The sequence below is a fragment of the Passer domesticus genome, chromosome 2 (assembly GCF_036417665.1).
Source record: "Passer domesticus isolate bPasDom1 chromosome 2, bPasDom1.hap1, whole genome shotgun sequence".
NCBI classification, from domain to species: domain Eukaryota; kingdom Metazoa; phylum Chordata; class Aves; order Passeriformes; family Passeridae; genus Passer; species Passer domesticus.
The window spans coordinates 119,795,732-119,818,853 of NC_087475.1; the positions used below are offsets into that span (position 1 = coordinate 119,795,732).

At 36.4% G+C, this 23,122-nt stretch overlaps 1 long non-coding RNA gene across 1 annotated transcript in view; it reads right to left on the minus strand.

Annotated features, from left to right (window-relative positions):
• The window catches only part of LOC135295636 (uncharacterized), a 41,291-nt gene that overhangs the window by 7,591 nt on the left and 10,578 nt on the right, over positions 1 to 23,122 (minus strand). The window contains exon 5 of the long non-coding RNA XR_010357769.1: positions 404 to 447. This is a non-coding gene — a long non-coding RNA (uncharacterized LOC135295636). The remainder of the gene's footprint in view (positions 1 to 403; positions 448 to 23,122) is intronic.

Genomic DNA, 23,122 nt, shown 5'->3' on the forward strand with positions numbered 1-23,122 from the left:
TTTGCAGTAAACAAGACTCTGAGATTAGCTGCTGTCATAATCCACTTTATGGGATATCTTCAAATAAACTGAGCTACCATCTCAACTCTTTTACACATCTTTTAAATAATTTCTAGCCTTTTTTTCCATGAAACCGTAGAGCTGGCTCATAAAACAAAATTCTATTTCTGGTGTCTGTCTGGATAGCACAGCTGGAAATTGCCTTCCCTTCCTGCAGCTGAATCTCAGCATAATCTCTCAGGGCCCAACATCTGGGATTTCCAAAGCCACCTCCCACATCACCTGCTGCTAATTATCCATTATTATTCATTATCCATATTAGCCACAATACTACCTTTGAAATCAATAATAATATTAAGGCAATAAGTCCAAATACAAAACATTACTTTGGTTCAGTACTTACCAGACGGAATTCAGGCTTCCTCCTTTCCCCTTTGTGTAAAGATGCTAAAATAAATATATATATAAATTTTAACTTTTATAATAACAACAGTCAAAGATATTGTCACAAATGTGTCTTGTCTCTGCAGTTTCCAGGTAAATTATTTACTTACTCAGACTATTGCATATGTTTGTTTACACATTTAAATATTAGACATCTCTTATTTTAGCTTCCCAGTTTGCAGCTCTTCCCTAAGTGCAAGGCCTTTGTGCCTTTAATTGGCTCAGCCTCCAATTCAATATTTGCATGTGGCCAGCTCTGTGGAAACAAGGCATTGCAGTGCTTCACTTTCATCTGTAGAACTTCTTTCTTTTTTTTTTTTTCTGTAACACTGTTGGTCCTTTCTAAGTTCTTCCAAGAAATTTAATCTCTTGTTTTTACAGTGCACAAGACCACAATATCTATGGAAGACCTAATAATGAGATAAGTTTGCTGTTATAGTTATTTTTCACCATGAAAGATGCATTGTCTGAAAGTACATTTGTAACTAGGAAGCCCATGTGAATAAATTAATAGTGTGATTCCCCTTTAAAAGTGAGCTGACAGTTATGTATTGTGTATGAAAATGCATCCATATATCAAGCATTTATATCTCTTTATATGTTCCACAGATTACCAGATTTAATCACCCCTAATCCAGCCTATATTTATTGCATTCAGGATATTATAATCTTGGTATCATTCGCTCAGAAATCTGGTTTTGGCAACAAGAATTATGTCCACATTGAGAGATCAAAATACCAGGCGCTGACTCTTCAACTCTGTCCCTCTTTCCATCACCTATTAGACTAGATATTACTATAACATAAAATAACCTAGACGTCTTCATTTAGGAAAGTTCATGTGGCTTTGTTTTTACTGTTCATGGACAAAAGCCCCAAAAATTGAATTTAGTTTTAGTGTTACACAAACATGCATAGCAAGCTGCAAGCTGCACCTCAGTAACTTTGGCTGTGTAACAAAAGGTCACCCAAATTTCACTGATGAATTGGTAATAGATGCATTGATGACAAATTCTCATTTCTATCCCAAAACCTAGTTTATAAACCATCCCAAAATAAAAATTTGCTGTTTGAAATATTTAAGCATGAAATCTAATGAGTGGTCTCCTAATTTTTTAAATACTTCCAGAAAACTAGATTAAAGCACACTAGAAAACCTTACAGGAACTGGTGAAAATATGATAATCAATAGCAGAAATATTTAAAAATCCAATCAAATACCCTTCTAAAAATATTCCCCTTATGTCATTAACCTTGTCAATTATTCCTTTAAATAAATCCCTGTTTAAAAATAATAAAAAGAAGGAAATGTACAAGTATGTACTTCTGGAGTGACTTCATAAATTGATTAATTTTTAAAATATTTTACACTGATTAATGAGAACAAGATAGAAGAAATATGTGAAATATGTTAACTGAAGATACAAATACACTGTACATTTTTATAATGCCATTTTTCAAGCAGTGTTTTCTGAGCATGATTTTAATTTAAATACCCAATACCATGCATGGAATCTGGCAACTCAAGGATTGCTTCTCAAAATCATTATGGTGAGACCTTTTATTACTGCTGTTATGAAAATAAAGTAATAGGTGAATTTACAGCTCTGATGTACATCACCTCACTAATATGTGTAGATCTTGAACCTACAGAGGTGGATCCCTCCATTCTGTACTCTAGGAGAGGTAAAATCTATTTAAAGGTTCCATGGGGATGCCAAAAGAGCACAAAATTTCTTCATGCCTAGCTCACTAAGCACCAGAGTATTAGTAAATCAGTTATTAGTTATCAGTTATTAGTTATTAGTATAACTCCGCATTTCTAGAATGGGATCAGTGTGTGGGAGAATGACAGATTCTGAGAACCACATTAAAAGATGCAACAGAAAGCCAGGATTTGCAATTAGAAAGGTAGAGGTGACTCAGTTTCCAGGGGTTTACTTTAAATGTCTAAACACTGTTATGACTCTGGAAAATATTTAATTTTTTAAATTTTAGGAAAAAAAAACCCAAAACCCTGAATAATGAGATTTTTTTTTCTTTTCTCAATGTTGTTGTTCTGAAAGTGATATATCAGGACTATGCCTACAATTTGTACTTCATAAAACCTACAAATAAATTGTCCTCACTGGTGACTCGGATGGCATAAATAAGTCTAGATTTAAGTTGATGGGAGATTTGTGTTCGTGAAAACTACAAGATATATGTGCTAATGATTAACACCTTTAGATCTAATTTCCTTTTCCATGTCTTTGTAAGGAACTCAAAGTCATCTGGAAGGTATTGGGTATGTAAATTCCAAGGGCTGCCCAAATCCATTAACTGAAGCTGAAACTTGAGATAACAAAAGAAATAAAAGATTTTTCTGAGAGAGAAAAGTAGTTTGTGTTTCAGCCTGGAATGATCCTGATAACTGATACAATGGAAAAGCTGAAGAAGAGATTAGCCATTTGAAAAATGGCCATTTCAGAGCTTTCATTGATTTTTTTAAAGGTCTATTCACTAAAAATACATTTTAAGCAGAAATGGCCAAGATCCTACTGGTAGGTCATTACTTGGATTGGAACTGCTTGCAGTCTGCTGCCTCAGAACAGTAAAAAAGAAAATATTGCTGCCCTAGCAATGAGTTAGTATTTTCTATAATTGTGGGATGGGACACGCAGGCACATGCAACAGGATTCAGTACAGCTGGTTGTATAAACCTAAATTTGTGTTGCACTCTACAATCACTTTAATATCACTAAGGGTGCCTGGTGGATAGTAGCACAGGTCTTCATCCTACAGAGAGATAATGCCCTTTGGAAGGAAAGATGCACCCAAAGGTCCAGCAGTTAGGGCCACATGGTCATAGCCAATGCTGGATTCAGCATTGTGGGAAAGTAAAACTAGTAAAGAGGAGATAACAATTTATTTGCAGCCAATTACTGACTTTTGATGTATTTGGACTGCTACCTTATTGTATCAGTATCAGTTATTATTCTCTGGTTAACTGCTATTCAGAATACCTGATATTTTGAAGAGAGATGAGGTCCTAAAACACAAGAAATAAAAAGTAAGGCGTAAGTAATTCTCTTAGAATTAAAAAAAAAAAAATCTGGGATGAATAAGCAAACAAAATATGCAATGCATGAAAGATTACAAATAAACAAGTAGCAGCTCTCAAGAGCAACTAGTGATAAAAAAAAATATTGAAACAAGTTAAAAAGTTTAGGGATCAAATAAAAAAAAAAGAAGAACAAAATGAGACCAAACAGTAGGCATAAGATTCAGCTGCTTAAACAAAGTATTCATTACTATGCAGGCATCCAAACAGCCTTACAAGGTTGCCAGATATGACTTTGAATCCAAGTGACACCTGCTGTCCTCTAGGTGGAAGCTGGAGGCCAGGCAGGATATTTTATGTGGCTGAAAACCGACAAACCAGACTGAATTTCTCAAAGCTTTGTGCTCTTTGCAGACATGCCAGGTGATGCTGGCCCTCTATTCAGCATGGTGAGGTCACACCTGGAGCGCTGTGTCCATGGCTGGGCTCACCAGCAGGAGAGAGAGATGGACAAACTGGAGAGAGATGGACAAACTGGAGAGAGTCCAGGGGAGGGGCACAAAAAAAGACAAGGGATTGAAGCATTTCTCCTGTGAGGAAAAGCTCAGTGTGGGACAGTTCAACCTGGAGAAATCTCAGGGAGAATCTCATTTGTTGCCCTACTTGTACTGACCAAATGCCATCTTGCAAAGACTTTTGCTGTAAGCGGTGAATGTAATGCATTATCCCTGAAATTACTGCTCAGCCTGTGAGAACAATTCATGTTTCTATGAGATTACAAGGCAGTTAATTAATCTGAGTTAAAGTTAATTGAAATTTCATTCCCGTAAGAAAAAGTGTTGGTCCATTTAGCATATGTTGGTCTTTTTTCAGCTAATGACATCTAAAAAGAAAATATTATGGGTTTTTGAAGTTTATTTGTGGAATTCCTGTCTATAATTCTCTGCTCAAGAAGAAGAAAAGTGAAGTTTAGTGTCTCTTATTATACAGTTATTTTTAGTTAACTACAGCAAGACTAAATATTGGTAGGTAATTGTGGCATCAGAGCTAATGAGTCAACCAAATTTGCATGCAGAATTTCTGGTCTTTTGTAATAAATCCAGAATCTGAGGGAGACTGAGTAAAGACATTAGAAATGGGATGTGGGGAGTATTCAGCTGCGTTTTCATGGGATTTAAAAGTCACTTGGCCACATACCACCTGTGCACAATTCCTGAAAAGCTCCCTTCCACACCATTCCCTCTGCTGGGGAAGCAGCACCATAAAGAAAAAAAATTAATAATGAACATCCATAGAGCTTGTAGAAATTGTGTCTTGCAGATTGAGCTCTCCCTTTTGCCCTCATACAGCATGCTGATGTCAGAAATATTTCAAAATTAGGGTCTTACGTATCATCAACGTGCTTTGACTATTTAGAGGCAAAACAGTCACAAAACCCAGCTCAGCTGGCTGGCATGCTCTACTTCCTTTAGCCTGTTGGTGAATCTGTTCTTAAAGTGAAAATAAATTATGATTTAAGATACTAGGAAAAATCAGAACTCATACAGGAATATCTTATTTTTCCTGTGCATTATTAGTATTTGCGTTCTGAAATAATTTGAAAAGAGTGAAACTAATAGGTGAACATTCTCCATATACTATTTAGGATAGGAAGGAGTTCTTTAAGTACAAAAGCATCACAAGGATGTGATAATTCCCCCAGAATAATTGAAATAAACTAAAAAAAAAAAAATCTAAGCTTCACACAAAACTATGTTAGCCCTCATATGTACTCCTAGCATGAAAAAATATTTTGAGGAAATTTGAAGATGTCAACAAATAAAATTAATTTTAGATCATTTAAAAAATTGCATAACTGGAAGAGGCCAATTGTCATGCATCATAACATATGGTAAAACTTCAGGAATGCAAAACTATTGTTGAAAATATTTATGTGCATAGAACATAGACTTATAAATATTATTTCTGAGAAATCTATGAATAAACATATTCTGGCATTTCCAATAAAGCCTTCAATATCCTTTCTTGTTTTATCTTAAGTCACCTTTATATTTTCTTATTCCATCAGTTTACTTAAAGAATTTGAATACACTGAAGGAAAAACTCTGATTTGATTTGCACTATAAGATGTGGAAATTTTAAGGTGGTTTTATAGTTTGCTTTTTTGGTCAGGTTTTGGTTTTAGTTTACAGGACAGGAATCTGTAGAGAAATTTGTCAGGAATATGTGCTTATTTTGTTTTATAATATGTGCTATTATATGTTTTAGCTATTGTTTTTGTGGAGTAAACTATTTTTATTTGAAATATAGAAGACAAAATTTACTAATTTCAAAGTGTAGCAGGCTGACAATGACTGGATGCCAGGCACCCACTAAAGCCTCTTCATCACTCCCCTCCACAGCTGGACAGAGGAGAGAAAATATAACAAAGGGTTCATGAGTTGAGATAAGGACACAGAGAGAGAGCATTTACCAAATACCATCATGAAGTAGACTCAACTCAGAGATAGTGACTGAATTCATTACTAACAAAATCAGAGCAGGATAGCGAAAACTGAAGGAAGACCTTAAAAACACCTTCCTCCCACCCCTCCCTCCTTCCCAGTGGTGCAGGGAGACAGGGAACGGGGATTATGCTCAGGTCATCACCCATGGTTTCTGCCTCTGCTCAGTGATAGGATTTGTCCTCCTGATGCACCGTGGGGTCCCTTCCATGGGACAGTTCTCCATTAACTTCTTCAATGTGAGTCCATCCCATGGAAAACATCCTCCCCAGCCTGCTGCAACTCTTCCATGGGGTCAGTCCTTCAGGCACAGCCTGTTCCAGCCTGGGTTCCCTGCAGGGTCACAGGCTCTACCACCAAACCTGCTCCGGGGTGAGCTCCTGTCTCCTTGGGTCTGCAGGTCCCTGCTCCAGCACAGGACTCCCACAGAGTCACAGCCTCATCTCAGACATCCCCCTGCTTCAGGGTGGGCTCCTCCATGGGCTGTGGGTGGATTTCTGCATCCCCATGTGCTGCAGGGGCACAGCTGCCTCATCTTGGTCTCACCAGGGGCTGCAGGGGAATCTCATCCCCCAAAGCCTGCAGCAACTCCTGCCCCTCCTTCTGCCCTGACCTCGGTGTCTGCAGGGTTCTTCCTCCCACGTGTTCTCACCCTGCTCTTCTCTGGCCACGAGTACATCTGCACGATGCATTTTGTTTCCTATTCAAATCTCTTATCACAGGGCCATTACTATCATTCATGCTAGGCTCAGCCTTGGCTAGCTGCATGTCCATCCTGGCTTTGTTGGCCATGGAAGAAGTTTCTGGCAGCTTCTTACAGCAGCCACCCCTGTACCCCCCTGACACCCACGCCTGGCCAGGCAAACCCAGTACACAGAGATATTTGTGTAACCTGGGGGGGGAAATGTGACACCCACCAAAATTTAGGCCTATCATTTCCTCAAGTATTTTCTAAAGAGTTCTAGTATTGTGCTGTGTTAGGTTTAGACATTAAAATGTTAAAATAATTTATAGTTTTTGCCATTAAAAAGGAGTGATAATGAACTGAATTAATATAATTTCAAGTTATAACATAAGAACAATTCCAGATAATGATTATCCTCCTTGAGAATGCAAAAACCACCATGGCATTTTAATTTTTTAACTAAAATAATCTTTTGAAGAAATGGGAAACCGTAGCCAATTAGGGTTATTTGCTGCAGAAAAATACAACAGAAATTGCTTAAAGTATGCTTCTAGCTTCTCCAGTTCCTGGCCCTGGCATTCTGCAATCCTGCCACCTCCAGGACACCCTGCCTGCCTTGGTGAAGGGACCCACACTGTCCCAACAATCCCAGAGCAACCCTTTTGAACTGGAGTTTAGGGGACTGTGTAGAAGTGTTAAATGAAGACTCCACTGTGATCTAATTTTAAAGAATTCTAAAGCAATGTAATTTTTTTTTTGGCAACACATTAGACAGAGGCTAATTACTACTGTTGATAATGATCTCTTACTCACTGCAGCTGAGTGTTGGTAATCCAAACTGAATTCCAAGGCTATAGGAGGAAGCATAAACTAGTTAGGAAGGTTCAGGGTAAGCATCAGTTCAAGGTCTAAAGTGTTTACGACCTGAAACAAGCTTAGCTAATTGATAATCAATGGGCTGCATTCTGAGAGACATGTTTTTAACAGAGTATAGAGAATAGTAAACCTGAGGGTGAAAAAGAGAAGTTAAAATATATAGCCTAAAATGATAAACCAGGTCTAAAACATGCAAGTATTTACAGAAAAAAGATGTTTCTCTTCAACAGAGAGAAATATTTTCCTGAACACATCATCACAAAATGAATCTTTACCCTTCCCTGATAACAAAGCAGAAAAAGAAATTAAAAACTGTGATTCAAATTTGAGCTACACAAACTCAATCTCTAAAAAAAAAAGAGTGATTTTCTGCTTGCTCTATTTAGTAATATGTTTGCAAATATATAACAATTACTTAATTACACTCAAGTTTCTTGAATGGGAGGTTTTGAAACAGCTCACAAAATGCTTATAATACTACAACAGTACAACTTATTATGGTTTATATAGCAAAATTTGGTCTTTTGATCTTTTGATGGATGAAGTAGATAGAGCTAAAGCAAAGAATCAGAAGATAGGTATTTGAAATGAAACAGGCAAGGTGAATTTGCATATTAACTTGAGAATACAGATGGAAATGAAGGTGTATTTAATCAGACAGTTTATATTAACATTATTGATTACCTAAAGGCTTCTGGTTGTCACAGAAAATGTCAGGTGCTCTAATTAGATTATGGTACAACTTGCATATGAACTAATTTCACAGGGGACTGCATATAAAACAAATGCAGTCTTCGTTTTACACGCTTTTTTCTCTTTTTTCCCCCCTCAACAGATCTTTTACATCTCCTGGACAATGACAGCATGAAATACAGTTTCTGAATGCAGATTTGTTTTGGGATGTCCAACAACTTTAAGTATGCAGACAGTGTGATTCCTATCCCTGGTTTACCAATGGGTCTATAAAGCCTTGCAGAAAGATTAATTGCAGCTCACATCAATTTTGGCCTCTAGATGTCATGTAAAGTACATAACACCAAAGAGGAAGCATAAGAATTTTGATTATATCCATCAGAGAAAAAAAAATTACAAGAAGGAAATGTAATTTTAAAAAGGATTGTTTTACTGTTTGCATCTTTCAGATAACTAAAGTTCTTAAAATTAAGGGAGAATTAGGAAGAAAGAAGAAATAAGTTCAAAGAAAAACATGTACTGATTGAAGAACTACTTCTATAAATCAGAACTACTTCGATAATCTAAGATTTGAGAAAATAATAAACAACGTTCAAAAACTCACAGATGCCATACCACTGTTTTTCAAGGTTAAAACTGGTACAGAAAATAAAATATCTGTCAAAGATTAAATAGAAATATAAGTATATAACTGACTTTTACGTGAAACTCTACCTGCAGTTCCAAGCTTTTCTCAAAATATTTCCAATAACTCTCATAAAACAATTCCCCAAATATTTTAGCTGCAGTTTTAAAATGCACAGTGCAAATACCATAAAACCACTTTGCTCCATGACAGCGTTTATCCGAGGATCTTAAAATGCATTAGTCATGCAAGTACCATATAAAGTAAATAATTAGAGTTCTATTCATTTTTGCAGGTCAGCGAGCAGGAAAAAGCTACTGAAATGCAGGCCCAAACTTTAATTCCAAATTGATAGCAAGGCCAGGAAAGGAAACTCAAAATCTTTTTCCCACTGAATTAAATATTCACTATCAAACATAAAATATGTGACAGGAAATCAATTTAGATTCTGTAAGGGATCCTGCATGTAGGGTTTGTGAGAGATGATGTTTTCTGTGTAATAACATACTCTGGAGAGCTGCAGGTGCCTGCAGACCCAGTTGTCAACATCAGACACCTTCTCATCTTTTTGGGCACTGTGCATCCCAGCAACACCAAACACCTACATTAACCTGAGGCCCATACAAAGTGTGCTTACCCTAAAGGCTAAGTCCTGCACAGAACATGCAGCACAAGCCAGCAGGGAAAAGCTGACCTGACCTTATCTTCAAGGCTAAAATCCTGATTTTTATAAGCTGTGCAAAGCTGGGGCTCTCCATTGCTTCTCCCCTCTTTGACTTCATCAGCCCTTTATCTCCTAAATGTCCAGCAGCTTTTGTCTTTTCCTCTCTTACACCCTTCTCCTAAGGTTATCACCAGGACTATCAACCTGCCAACACCAAAATTTTATCTCTCAGCTTTGATTCCCAGCAACTGAAAATCACTTCCAAGCACAGAGTAGCTCAGGATTCAGCTTGTGCCAGTTGTTTGCCTCCGAGTAAAGTTTACTCCAAAATGATGCTGCAAGTTACTATGAAATGCTTCTTAGAGTATGATAGTTCTTTCATACTACTTTAAGTGTCCATTTCTCAATTTTTCTCTCCTCCCAGTAAAACTTTTTTTTTTCCTTTTGAGAGAATAAATGCATTAATCAAAACTAGCTGCAACAGACTGACCATGCTAATCACACTTAATAGATCTAATCCTTTAAGTATGCCTTTTCCAGGAGCTGAGTAATAATGAGATTATACTCCACTTACAAACTAATACATTCTGCTTGAAATTTCCGAGTGCCTCAAATGCAGAAATACACTCAGCCTTGATACACAACATTGAATATTTTTAATCAATCTTAGGCATTTTTATAGACTCACAGCTTTTTTGACTTCTGTTAATGACAAAAAGTGGAAGAGAAGCATTTAAAGACAAGGCAGTGCTTGCCTAATGCGCGAGTCACAAAACTGGACCCTAATTTTCACCTTGCCTTTTGCTGTGATATTTTCTGAGTCTGAAGAAGGTTAAATATTAAGTAAAAACCAGCTTTAAGAAAATTACCTCCAGTCTCTTCTTGCAGTTGCACCCCAACCAGGTCAACCACTTTCCATCGCTTTGTGTAAACTCCCTGTAGGTGACATGCCTCTAGCTCAAAGTTTTTCTACTACCATGACAAAACATAACAAAACAAAAAAATCCCCACAAACAAACAAAACAAAACAAAAAAACCCCAAAACCAAACAGAACAAAAAAAAAAGGGGGATGATTTTGTTCTCATGCAGATGACTTCTGCACCAGAAATCTCATTTTTCAACTTCTTTTCTTTTCAACACAACCAGGGTATAGTAAGCAGTTGCATCAGCCCATTAAACAAAGATAAGAACTAAATTCTAACAGAATGCAAAATGAAATTCCATATGACAATATGGCAACAATTTTGCAAAAGTGTGGGCTAAGTGTTAACAGATTGAGGTCTTTTGTGGTCAAAATAATCTTCTCAGATTGGCAGGATCTATTCTGGGGAGTCCCAGATTTCTGCTAAACCAGCCTTTGGCACACCAGGTCTTCAGAGGTTGAGTTCATGAGCTCCCCAATAACAATTTATGATAGCAACAGATTCTCCACAAACAGAAAAATTATGGGGGGAAAAATGGAAGGAATAAGAAGGAAATAATTTTTAAAGTGTGTTTTTTCTCCTGTAAAGGATTCTAAACTTGAAAAGGAAGTAGTTTCTAGGAAATTAAAGAGTAAAATACAAATGAATTTTTAAAACTCCAGTTAATATTTTGTCTTGAAATTAATTAAATTAAAATATATTTCAGGCATACAAAGTGCCTTTTACTCAATTTAACCACTGGTTAATTTGATCCTTCATTTAATTTGATCAAAAACCCAGGAATCAAATCAGCTCTATTAAAAATAGCAAAACTTTCACTCCTTATTTTGATTAATTTTGATAGCCTTAGGCAAGTAATATCATATAATTCAATCATTGGTTATAGTACATTGCCGTTTTAATTAATTATGAAAATGAAAAAAATTGAGTGCGAACAGAGATAAGAGCCCAAGGAAGAAAATGTATTTATAACAAAAGGACAATTACAACTCAATGTTGTGTTATTAAGACATTGCTACTAAAATTCACCATTTGTCACGGCAGCCCTCTTGCTTACTGCTCAAGCCCAATGCAGAACTTCACACAGAACTGTACCATAAGCACAGGAAGATCAAAATTCAATAAAAAGAAGTACCACCTCTTGAGATTTTCTTCCACGAGAAGAGAAGCCACTCATACAATGATATGCAGCATTTTAGCCTTCTGGGGAATTTCAGTCCTGCCTTGAGGCAAATCTCCTCAGAAAGGCTGTTGCTGCTGCTTTCCTACCTCTTCAGGGAAAATTTGCTACCAGAAATGGCTCAGGAATGAAATGAAATTATTTAAACAAAGCTGAGAAGAGAAGAGGGGGATGTATCAAGCAGGTATTTTTATCAGTCCTCATCCCTCTTGCTCCATTCTCCTTTCATTTTCACTACCCCCAGTGTGTAGATAGAGAAGCAAAAGAGGTCATGTTGGTGACTCAGGAGACAAAGACAGAATCCCTGAAGATGTGCTGAGGCTGGAAGCACTCAGAATAATGCAAAAGACTGGTGCCACAGTTACTGCTGGCCCAGCAGACCAATATTATGTAAGTAAGAGATTCTGTAACTCCTCTTCATAAATATGGCAGGAATACCAAAATGAGTGATCCACACAAATAATTCCGGGTCCGGGGAACCAAGAGAATAATAACAACCACTACTACCACCAGAATATAGAATAAAACCAAAGCAACTATTTAAGGTGAGGAGTCTCCTCACCTTTTTGTTTCCATGTTTTCCCTTTTTTTTTTGTTTTGTTTTGTTTTTCTAGGGTTAATAACATTGACTCACCGGTCCATGAACATGAACCCATTTGCTCAAAACTAGTGGAAATCTGAGATAGGATTTATCACCTCCCTATTACACACCAAGTAAAATTTTGACATTTCAACATTTTGCAAATTAAGATCTGTTGAGAGCTGGCCTTGAGAAAAGCATTCACAACATCCAACTGCTCCCAGATTTCCTTGATATGTGTGGTACTAAGAAAAATGAAAATATACTGAGTGTATACTGATCAGCACAAACATGTAAAGCCTTTAAAAATTACTCATCATAACATTGGAACATGTTTTCCTCCCATCAGTCACAACTTTTTAACTCATAGCCCTATTTTCTTCAAAAAAACTGTATTATAACTCTGTGATGCGAAAGTGTAATGGTAGTCAAATTTTTTTAGGTGTAACAAGACTTAGAGAAACAGAGAATAATGAAGTTCCTATTATGTGTCTTCCCCAAAAGAAGGAAATCTTTTGGAAGCATCTTTTCAGACTCAATAGATCAATCTAAACCTGTGACATTTCATAGCTATTTTTTCTTTATTTTTATTTAATTAAATTCAGAATTTTTATTCCATTGCTCAATTCACATTGAAATGCAACAAAATTCTGAATTACTGGACTATCCCTTGGAATTCTGAACCATTTAAAACCCTGGACTGGCAGCAGTATAGGTAGTCTGGTACCAGATTCTGTGCTGCTGTATCATGTTCATTTTGAGACTAACTGAAAAAACAAATTGAAAACATCTATTTAACTTTTACTTAACTTCCTTCCACTTACAATAGTCATGACATAGAATCTTTTCTTGTTTAGCTCCCCCAGATACTCTATGTTCATCCACAGAAAGCTGCTACTTGTTGAGATTTTTCTCTTCCCCACAAACTCTTTAGGTTTAAGACCATTTTTTTTCAGCACAAACAATATCCTCATGACTGACTGTGATGGGTTTTATATTGATGTTTCTTGTAACCTAAACAGGTTGCAAATGTTACTCATTGCTGGAATTTTCCCAGAAAGGAAACAATCACTCTCAGTGCCCACACAAATTATTTCTGTACATTCAGGCATTTTCAGTGAAAAGCTTTGATAGTGGGGGGCAGAGGGAGAAATTCTCTCAAGAATTCAAACATCCAGTTGGATCCATTCTGAGTTGTCCAACTTTTCCTGTATTTGTCCTGTAATTCCCTCAGGACCAGAGCTGTTGTCCAGCACAACCTACACTAAGTTTCATCTGGTAAAATTAGTAATTTTTTAGATAGGCAGGAGAATATTTTTACAGACAGTCTATATTAAAAGGCATTTTCAGATCCTAAACTGCTTTCTAAAACCAATAATTTATTTAGAATAACACACAAAAGAGTTTACCAAGCTTTTGCAATGGTCTTGCATTTCTTGTTTGTTTTTCTGGCTTTTTTTTATGTGGCATCTATAAAAACAATTAAGATGAGAGTGACTTAGTCTTTTTTTCATTAAATAACCTTTCAAAAGTAGGAGAACATAGACTGCAATTAAGACCAAGTTTGTGACTCTAAAATACCATTTAAGAAACAGAAAAAACACCAGAACAAAACTTAGCAAAGCTTTGAAAAACAAAGAAAGGTAATGCATTTTTTGCCAAAATTCTTTGTTCATTTCTGTATATTTTCTCCCACCATCAGATATTATTCTAGAGAAAATGGAATAAACTTGTCACTTATTGGAATGTGTCTTCCCTGTGTTAAGGACACGTGTTATTTTTAGTTTTCTATGTTTAAAACCAAACCGTTGAAATTGGTTATTGAGGGAAACATAATTTTAAGTATTTTTAAAGGTATTAAAATGCAAAAAAAATATGGATTTAAATAATTTTCAAATATACTTTTATCACTTTTCAAATTTAATTACTATAAGAACAGTATCACTATATTAAAACCTAATTACCTTATACTCTTTCTGGCTTCATGACAAAGCTCATAAAATGCTTAATATTCATGTAACATGCTACCTCACCCTGTAATATCACCATATTTATGGAAAGAAATTGTAATCCTCTTTACTGGCTCAGGTTAATTCCAATAAAATATTAAATCCATTTTCTAATCTAAATGAGTTCATTAGGAGAGGCATGGTACTGAGAATACCAAACTCTCTACAGAGTTCAGCTTCATTACATTTCAGTACTGTGCATTTCCAGAGCTGTTGTACTACATTTATGAGGATTTATCTGTACTGTTCCAAAAACATTCATCCTAATTCTACTCCTTCTGTGCATGCTAATCATGAATATGTTAAGTGGAAATACTAAGCTAGCAGCCAATCTCATCCCCAGATGGGTTCAAGTTATGATTACAGAAGCAAATTTGCCATAAGCACTCATAAAACTCTGCCAGAGAAGAGGAAATGAAGGTTTGGAGATTCTTTTTTTTTTTTTTTTTTTTCCTTTTTATTTTTCCTTTCACTCCCCCTGCCACCTTTTTTTTTTTTTCATTTCAGTATAGTGGGGGAAAAATTCTTTGCCAAATAGAATACATGCCATAGCACACTTAGAGGGTTATTTCCAGTCCATGCAAACCATTGGCATTATGTTAGGCAGTGAAATGTAATGCATGGAACAATTTAAACAATATAAACCAAACTCCTTTGGACTGACACCTGATATCTTCCTCAAGTTCAAGGGCACCTCTCCACAAAATTATCCCCACTGATCCCAAAGTGCAGCTATCGCAGACTTCAGAACGTAAATGAAACAAATATCTTCATTAAAAGCAGTGGAAAATATTGTTTTTCGCAGGTCTTCTACAGCATCACCACCAGGAGTAACTCTCTAAGATAAAATTTTTAGTTTTAAGGAAGAGATCATAGTCATAACCTAAGATGCAGACAACGCAAGTTATTCTCAAATTCTTTATATTCAAGCACCATGTATTATGAGTATTAACTGCCGGTCTGTAGCAAAGGGTGGCCTTCATCCTCAAACCTTTTCCCTTTCTCTTCAGCAGGATCCAACCAGGACTTTGCATGGTTAATTTGATTTGATCTGCGTCATACACCACCAGCAAGGCAGGGAAACCTTTAATGGCCATATATATGTAGAGACACCACTGAAATATGGACAACATGGGTCAGCAGGGACCTTTTTGATCTGCACGTGGCAGCTCTGTACAGAATTGTAGAATACATCTACTCTTGAGGAGAGAAACACTCCTTTAAACTCATCCCCAGAGTTAGGAGAAGTAAAAGGAAATAAATTAGCTCTGCCCTTTACTTTTGAATCATAAAATCATTAAGGAATGGGTGTGAGTGGCTGTTTATCTGTAGGGATGTCTGCAGTCACAAGGAATAACTCGGCCAACTTCAGGTGAGTGGCCGCTGGTTGTCACTGTTGCTCCACAAAACGGGAGCTGCAGAGGGGAACTTTCAAAAGCTGTTCTCCCAGCCAAAAGTTGAAGACTTTTAGTTGATCCCTTTGAGTGGCCTAAGGTAAAGGCATCCACGGAATTTTAACAGCTTTCAAAGCTGGATTGTTGTGCTAAAAAAAAGAGAGCAGCTTGTCAAACAAAAAGTGATCAGACAATTAGATTTTTTTTTTGTTATGACAAAAAACACAGCAGACCTGAATATACACAGAAGAAAATTGTGTGCTAAAAAAAAAACCCAAAAAAATGAACAAATCCAAACACATTTTAATCACAACTTTTTAATTCCCTTCTAAAGTCCATATGCAATTCAAAGATGTTTTACTACATCAATTTAAAGCTGAACCATGCAAATTCTTCTAAATGTAATGCTGCTTACCCCAAATCATTCTCACCTCATAGTAGCTGTTAGTCTCTCTCCATAATCCCTGCATATTATGGAGCTGAACTCTAACTATGCAAATCTCGGTGCTTTTCTGAGTAGTATCAGTGAGAAATTTTCTTAGAGTATTTAAAATTTCCAGCTACTAACACAAACCACTCCGTGGTGCCATTCTGAGTGGCAAGCACTGAGTCAATACAGTTTCCAAGGTCACCTCATTAGTTTGTAATCACCACAGAATCAGACAAAATTTGTTGTGAAAATGGTCTACCAGTTAGTCTCTATTCTTCTGAGCAACTTCTCTGAAGATGAAGAGATGGCCAATTATTTCATCTAAATGGGAAATAACATTTTTTTTAAATCAATGGGATAATCTTGCAGGCATTCTCCACAATTAAAGCTTGGACTCTGTGATCTTAAAGGCCTTTTCTGAACTAAAAAATTCTATGATTCTATTAAGTGACACTTTATTCTGCTAAGGATTTTAATACAGAGATCTTATACCCCACAAATAGTTGGGTTTCACAACAATTTGCTTTGAATTTTCACTTTAACCAGTAAGGAAAAAAATAAAAGAAAATATTCATATCGAAGAAAGGATATAAATTCCAGGTTGATTCTTCAGGATTCATGTTTGAATTTTCTTTACTTAAATGAAAATCAAGTTTTTAAATCAAAGAACAAAATTTTGTTGCCTTTCTAAAAAATTTCATGAAAATAAGAATCTAACATTTTACAAAAAAAACCCCACTCATTTGCACTCACACTAATATCTCACTGCTAAATAAATGAAACGTTCACTTCTAAATAGCAGCATATGTTTAAATACAAGGAATATACATTTTGCTGCTATATGGTTATTTTATTTGAGATATCGTTAACAGGTAACAGACCAAATATACTTCATGGGAATTTCCAGAGTTGACTTGTAACACATTCCTTCAGATAGCTCCACCTTGTAGCGAAAAATTTTGTCTTTTTTTTAAAGTTTTCTCTTACTTTCACTGCTTGAGTGAACTATTTATTCATATATCCTCAGATAAGCAAAAACTCATTTACCACATTTATATTTTTTAAAATACCCAGTGCTAAGTTCCCTCACAGCCAGTGCCTCTGGGCCCAGACAATGGCTTCAGTGACTGCTGCTGTGGCTTGTACTGATGAGCACCAATTAATTGTACAAAACCTCCCAAGTTCATCATACTCAAAGATGTGCCTTTGAGTTCAATAGATCACAAATCACAAAATCAATTAAAAAAGCAGAAGGCTGAGAACAAGGCTGGTAACTGATGGAATCCCCACAATGATTGAGAAAAGGAAGACTAAGAGAGGGAAACTAAGCTTTCTGTCCCATCACACACCAGATTTCTGCCCTAAGATAAAGAGTCAGCTGCAGTTTGTCATAGGTGCAGGGCTCCCCAAGCAATCCCGTTTTGGTGCATGAGTAATTGGCTTGTTAAAAAAAAACCAAAATAAAACAACAATTTGATTGCATGGCACTGTGGAATAATTTAAGAGCTCAAAATCTGACAGCATACAGGATAAGGGATCCTGTCCTAGCTTTCTGTTCTGTGTCCTGTCTAAACTTTAATACTTAATTCTTGTTGCTTCTGAGGCACAAGAATCACCAGGGCTGCAGAGGAGTATAAAATTTTACAGGGGCTTTCAAATGTGTCTGAGTACCCAACAGAGAGTGTATTAAGGAGATTATTCAATTATTGCATAAATTGGAGTAATCTTTTTCAGCCTGCTGTAATCTTAGAAACTCCATTCCTTAAATTTAAAAAAAAAAATCATAAAAAAGTATTTTATTTGTAAGTATAATAATAGGGGCAAAATTACTTCAACCCCAGAAAGCTATTTTAAAATCCTTTGTAAAGTTTGTGAATTACAGGTTATTCACAACCTGATTGCATTTCACTGCATTGTATAGTAGTTAGCTTTCTTCTGACTGTAAGGGGTTTGTAAAAATGTCTTCTCCTACTTTCAGGTAGGGAATTTCTATAATCAATCTTTTCACTGTGGTATTTTCAGTCAGTAAGGAGCTACTGCATATGGACAAAGCAACTTCCACATGTTTATTTGGAGGGACTCTCAGCAGGGGTTTATAAATACCTTGCCCAGCAGCTCCCTGAGGAGAAGGTACATCAAAACCAAGCTGTGACATCAAATTGAGAGATAAATCCACACTGAGGCAGATTTCAGAGCTGCAGAGCTCCCTCCCAACAGGGAAGTGATGAGAGGCTGCAGAGTCCAGTCAGGCTCCAAATCTTGAAGATATTCTGCCAGATTTGGGGGCAGACAAAGGAATGTTGCTGTCCAGGAACCAGAAGCAGACGCCCTTGAGGCAAAAAAACCCCTGTGGTATCTGTATTATTGTGGGTGTATGAATGCTTTTTTTTCACAGTGTTTACGGATTTCAGTGACATGGATGACATGAATGAGTGCTTGGGGTTAGAACTTGGCCTGTTTATCCTTTAGAGTACAGAAAGGAGGGAAATAAAACAAAAAACCAAAAAAGCCCCTGGATCACTAAGTGTCACTTCAGTTCAGGCTAGACCTTCACTAGCATTTTTGTCCAAGGATATACAGACCATGATTTTATTAAATGCGGCTACAAATTTTCAGTGGCTGATTAATGACTTGTTCTTTTGTAAGATCTTATTTTAAAATAAACATGTTGCAAATCTTAAACTCTGCTTTGGTGAAGCCATTAAGAAAATGCTTATCTATTTCAGTGTACCAGGAACAGAGCTGGACAACTGATATATGTAAGTTAAAACCCAAATGAAAATTCAAGGATGAAGCCAAAATGAGCATAAAACCTTTCCAACTAGGATATTTTGAGGGAACTAATAAAAATTATTGTCTGCTAGTAATAGTTTTGTAACTCTTTTTAAAAAAGAGTTACCAAATTATAGCTTGCAGACAATAAATTTTGTTAAGAAAAAAAAAATCTGCAGTCCAAAATAACAATTAAAAACATCTAAGAACAATCACAATCTCATTGTCAATTTGGTAGTGACCCTGGTTTCTAAAATTGCTGATTTCCCCATTGCCCACAATGGAGGGCCATGAAGATGCTCAGAGGGCTGGAACAGCTCTCCTGTGAAAACAGAGGGTTGGGATTGTCCAGCCAAAAGAAGTTGGGCCACCAAAATGTGAAGAAATCAGTGCAGTAGGGGAGGGAAGGAGGACAGAAGGTAGTGTTGAAGTAAGAGACTGCCTAGTACATATATTTCAACCTGGCAGGAGTGACTTTTAAGTAGGACTAATCAGTTAAGCTATCAATTAAAGATGAGGCTTGACTGCATCCACTAATGAGGAAGAAACAAGGTATCATTATGAGTTGTCAGTATATTACTATTTATTTTCTGTGGAAAAAAAAAAGACGCATTGCTCCAAATAGCACAAGAAGGAACAGAGGAGAAGTGACTATATGGAGATGTAGGACTGAACAACAGACAGAGAAAAAGCTACTTTTTGGCTGGCAGCCACTTGCATGTCTCATTATGTGCTTATTGTTATTTATAAAAGATGCTTTGTTTTGCACTTTGAGAGCATTTCCCACTATTCAGGAACAGAAGCACTCCTGCAAAATTCTTGAGGAAAAGAACCACACAACCCAACAATAAATGCTGCATGATTTTGCTCATCAATCTGTTTGGGGAGATGGCAGTCAGGTTAACCACCACTCCTGCTTGATCTTCTCAGAGCTAAATTATGCATGAACAGTGAAGGCACAGGAGAAGCCATCACCAAGATGGTCACAGAACTACTCTTTTCAATGAATTCATTGATGTGAGAGGAAAAATACATAATCAGAGGATGGGGGAGGGAACAGCACAGTGTCAGACAAGTTGAACTCCAAGCAGCAGAAGACCTTGACTCTGTTTTAATTTTATATATTTAGACCCTTAATATTTTTTGTAATTAAAAGTAATTTCTGAGATATAAAAGTTAGATTTATGCCTATCACATTTTTATCAAATCTGTTAGAAACAGTTATCTAAAACAATGACAGATAGTCAAAACAATTATGTGACTGCCTGCCTTCTGTTTTCCAAAACCAGCTGTTCTTCAGGATGCTTTCTTTACTTATCAGGTATAAGACAAGCTATCAAAACAAAAAGCTGTTTTAGAAAGTATTTAATTATTTAACTACAGTAACATGTTGAAAATTTTGGATTCTTTGCTATCCTGCAGTTTATTGAAATTACCTGGTTGAGATATTTATGAAAATTTACCTGTTATTGTTGCCAATTTGGGGGTTGGTTGTGGGTTGGGTTTTTTTTCCCTTATCTTCCTTAAAATGTCAAATACACTCAACTATGATTTTGAACAGTCACATGATATTGCACGTCTCCTATTAAGAGCTGTTAATTAACGCTATTCTATTAAGAGATGTTTTATTTCTTTTTTTCAGGTAAAAATTATGTTATTCACATAATTGAAATTAAAATCTTTAAAAAGAACCAAAGAAGCTTAGTACTTTATCATGAGGTGATTGTTCTCCCCCAGGAACCTACCAGATTCCATTGAAAAGTGATATTAATTTTGATATTGTCTACAAAATCAGTATTTACCAGCCAGAGTATTAAAAAGAGCTCTGAGGCAATATATTACCCCCACCAGCTGAGAATTGTACTCCTATCTTAAATTAAGTTATGAATAATTCCCATCCACTTGGGATTAACTCTGAAAGAAATTCCAGAGGGAATCAGCCCAGAGGGCCAGAAATAAAAGGAAACTCTTAAGCAGGCAGAGCAGAAATTCAGGCTGCAGTGGAATTATCAGGGTCTTTCCTTGCTGAATGTACCTCAAACCTCTGCCTCTGTTGGCCCCAGGATGGTCCCAAATGTGTAAAGGCATCCAAGGTGGCATTATACAAAAGATGCCTTGCTGTGATCAAATTGTATTCTTTAAAAAGGCATGATTTAATAAAAGTAATGACACTATGATGTATGATAAAGTATTTAGTAAATAAGGTTTTAAGGTGAGAGGATAGGGAATGTTAGCTAAACCTCTCAAGTATGAGAAATAAAGTAACATAAAAATGTAAAGCCTTCTCAACATACAGAAGGTGTAGAAAAGAGAGAGGGAAGTGAGTGAAAATGCACACAGTAATTGTAAATTTTAAAGAGAAAACCAGAATCCAGTACTTTAATTGCCCTTTATGACTCTATCTAGACTCAGGAGCAATATTTTTTCTAGAAATATTTTCTGTGGACTTATTTAAGGGCAACACTTCCAGTGGAAGACAAAACTTAGTCTGGAAGTAGATCATGGTAAACTCCAGCCCATCCCTGCCCCGTGGCCTTGGCAGGTCCCTGCACCTGGGAGCACCTCTGGCTCCAGATCCTCTTTTCTCTGCCATGTGCACAAAGAGCTCTTCAGATACATTACAAGCACCAGGCACCAATCTTCCTTTTCTAGCTGCTGCCACACTGCTAAAGGCAAAAGCAAGTGCAAAAAATGAAATATTCTTTTCACCTGTTGCTCAGCAGTGTTCTAAGTCTTAGCAGGTAAGAATTGAGACTCAAAAAAGCAAACTAGTCTAGCAAAGCCTTCTAGGTTTTGATCCTTGGCAATTCCAGCTACATATTACTTTAGAAAACTGAATTATATAAATCCATCAGCTCATGTTTATTATCATGATGATTTTTTTAAAGATTATTAACACTGTGATAGGATTGATTTAAAACATTAACTTTCTCAAAATACTAGTCTTCTACAGGAAAATAAAACAACCTGCATATGATGTATTACACGTGCTTCACAGTGATATGTCTTACTATGCAAAAAGATACAACCCAGAACAAACTAGAAAAAGCTAGACAAAAATGTAACCTGAATATTTTTTCAGATGGAACTCGCAAGTTATTTGCTAAAAATCAGAAGCCAGACTTAGTGGCAAGCTTCTGAAAACTTGCACAGGTCTGATAAGACAGGACATCTTTCATAAATATTCATTAAAAATTACCTTTTCTGGATCATGAATTTTTCAAGCAGACATTGGTTTGACCTCTGCAAGGAACAAAATCCAGCCTGTAGCACAATGTCTCCATTTTCTCACAAAAAAACCAAACCAAAACAAAAAAAAACACAAAAAACAAACAAACAAAAAAAAACCAAACTGGCTTTTCTTGTTGAGCATCTACTTTTTTCCACTACATGAGGCCCAGGTCAATTAGCCTTGCAATCCAAGCATTAATATTAAATTCAAATTACAGACTTTAAATTCCAAAGTGTTACCTTCTTATTTTCTTAAAAAATTGATTGTGAGGCAAGGCAATGGCTTGCGTTTCAAACAATTTTCTAATCTACCATCACCATTCTTCACACATCTTTCAGTTCAAACAAGACAGTCCTAACTGGTAATCTTAAAGCACTTCATTGACATCTCCTGGGCTAGGAAGACTGGAATACATTTGTAAATCTTCTCAATCTGCTTTTTCCTGCTGGAAACTGGGGACTCCCTTAGCACAAGTGTTATCACACCAGGTAAAACATGCAGATTATTCAGTGCCATCATCACTAGTTAGCAAGAGAGGTACAAATGGGTGCTGGGATAACTGAACTCAGGTGTGCTGTGCTGAAGAGACCCTGACTGGCTGTGATCTCTCCCCAGAGATTGTTTCACAGGGGTGTTTCAATCTAATCAGATAATTGCTGGTAAAGACTTGCTATACCCTTTTTCAAAAACTTTAATTTTAAATTATCAACATAATGTTGGCAGCTTCAGCTCTTTTGCTGTTCACCTTTACCCTAACATCTTCTTGCTGCACAGATCAAAACACCACCAGCCAATGCAGAGAGAAGCAGAGAGCTTTACACCTCAGCTCCATAGCTAAACTGGTGCAGAAAAAGATAATTATCCCTTGTAACAGTATTTCAACTTGGCTGGTCAAAAAAGAGCGAAGCACCATGCTTTGTGCATGTTGCTGCATAAGCATCATCATAATTTCTCCTTAAAATCTCATTATTTTAGAGTTACTAGAAAACTAAGGATGGAAATGAGAGATTTCCTTGCATGATTTGTCCTAGTCATAAGAATCTGAATTGGAAATATGTTAAGCAACA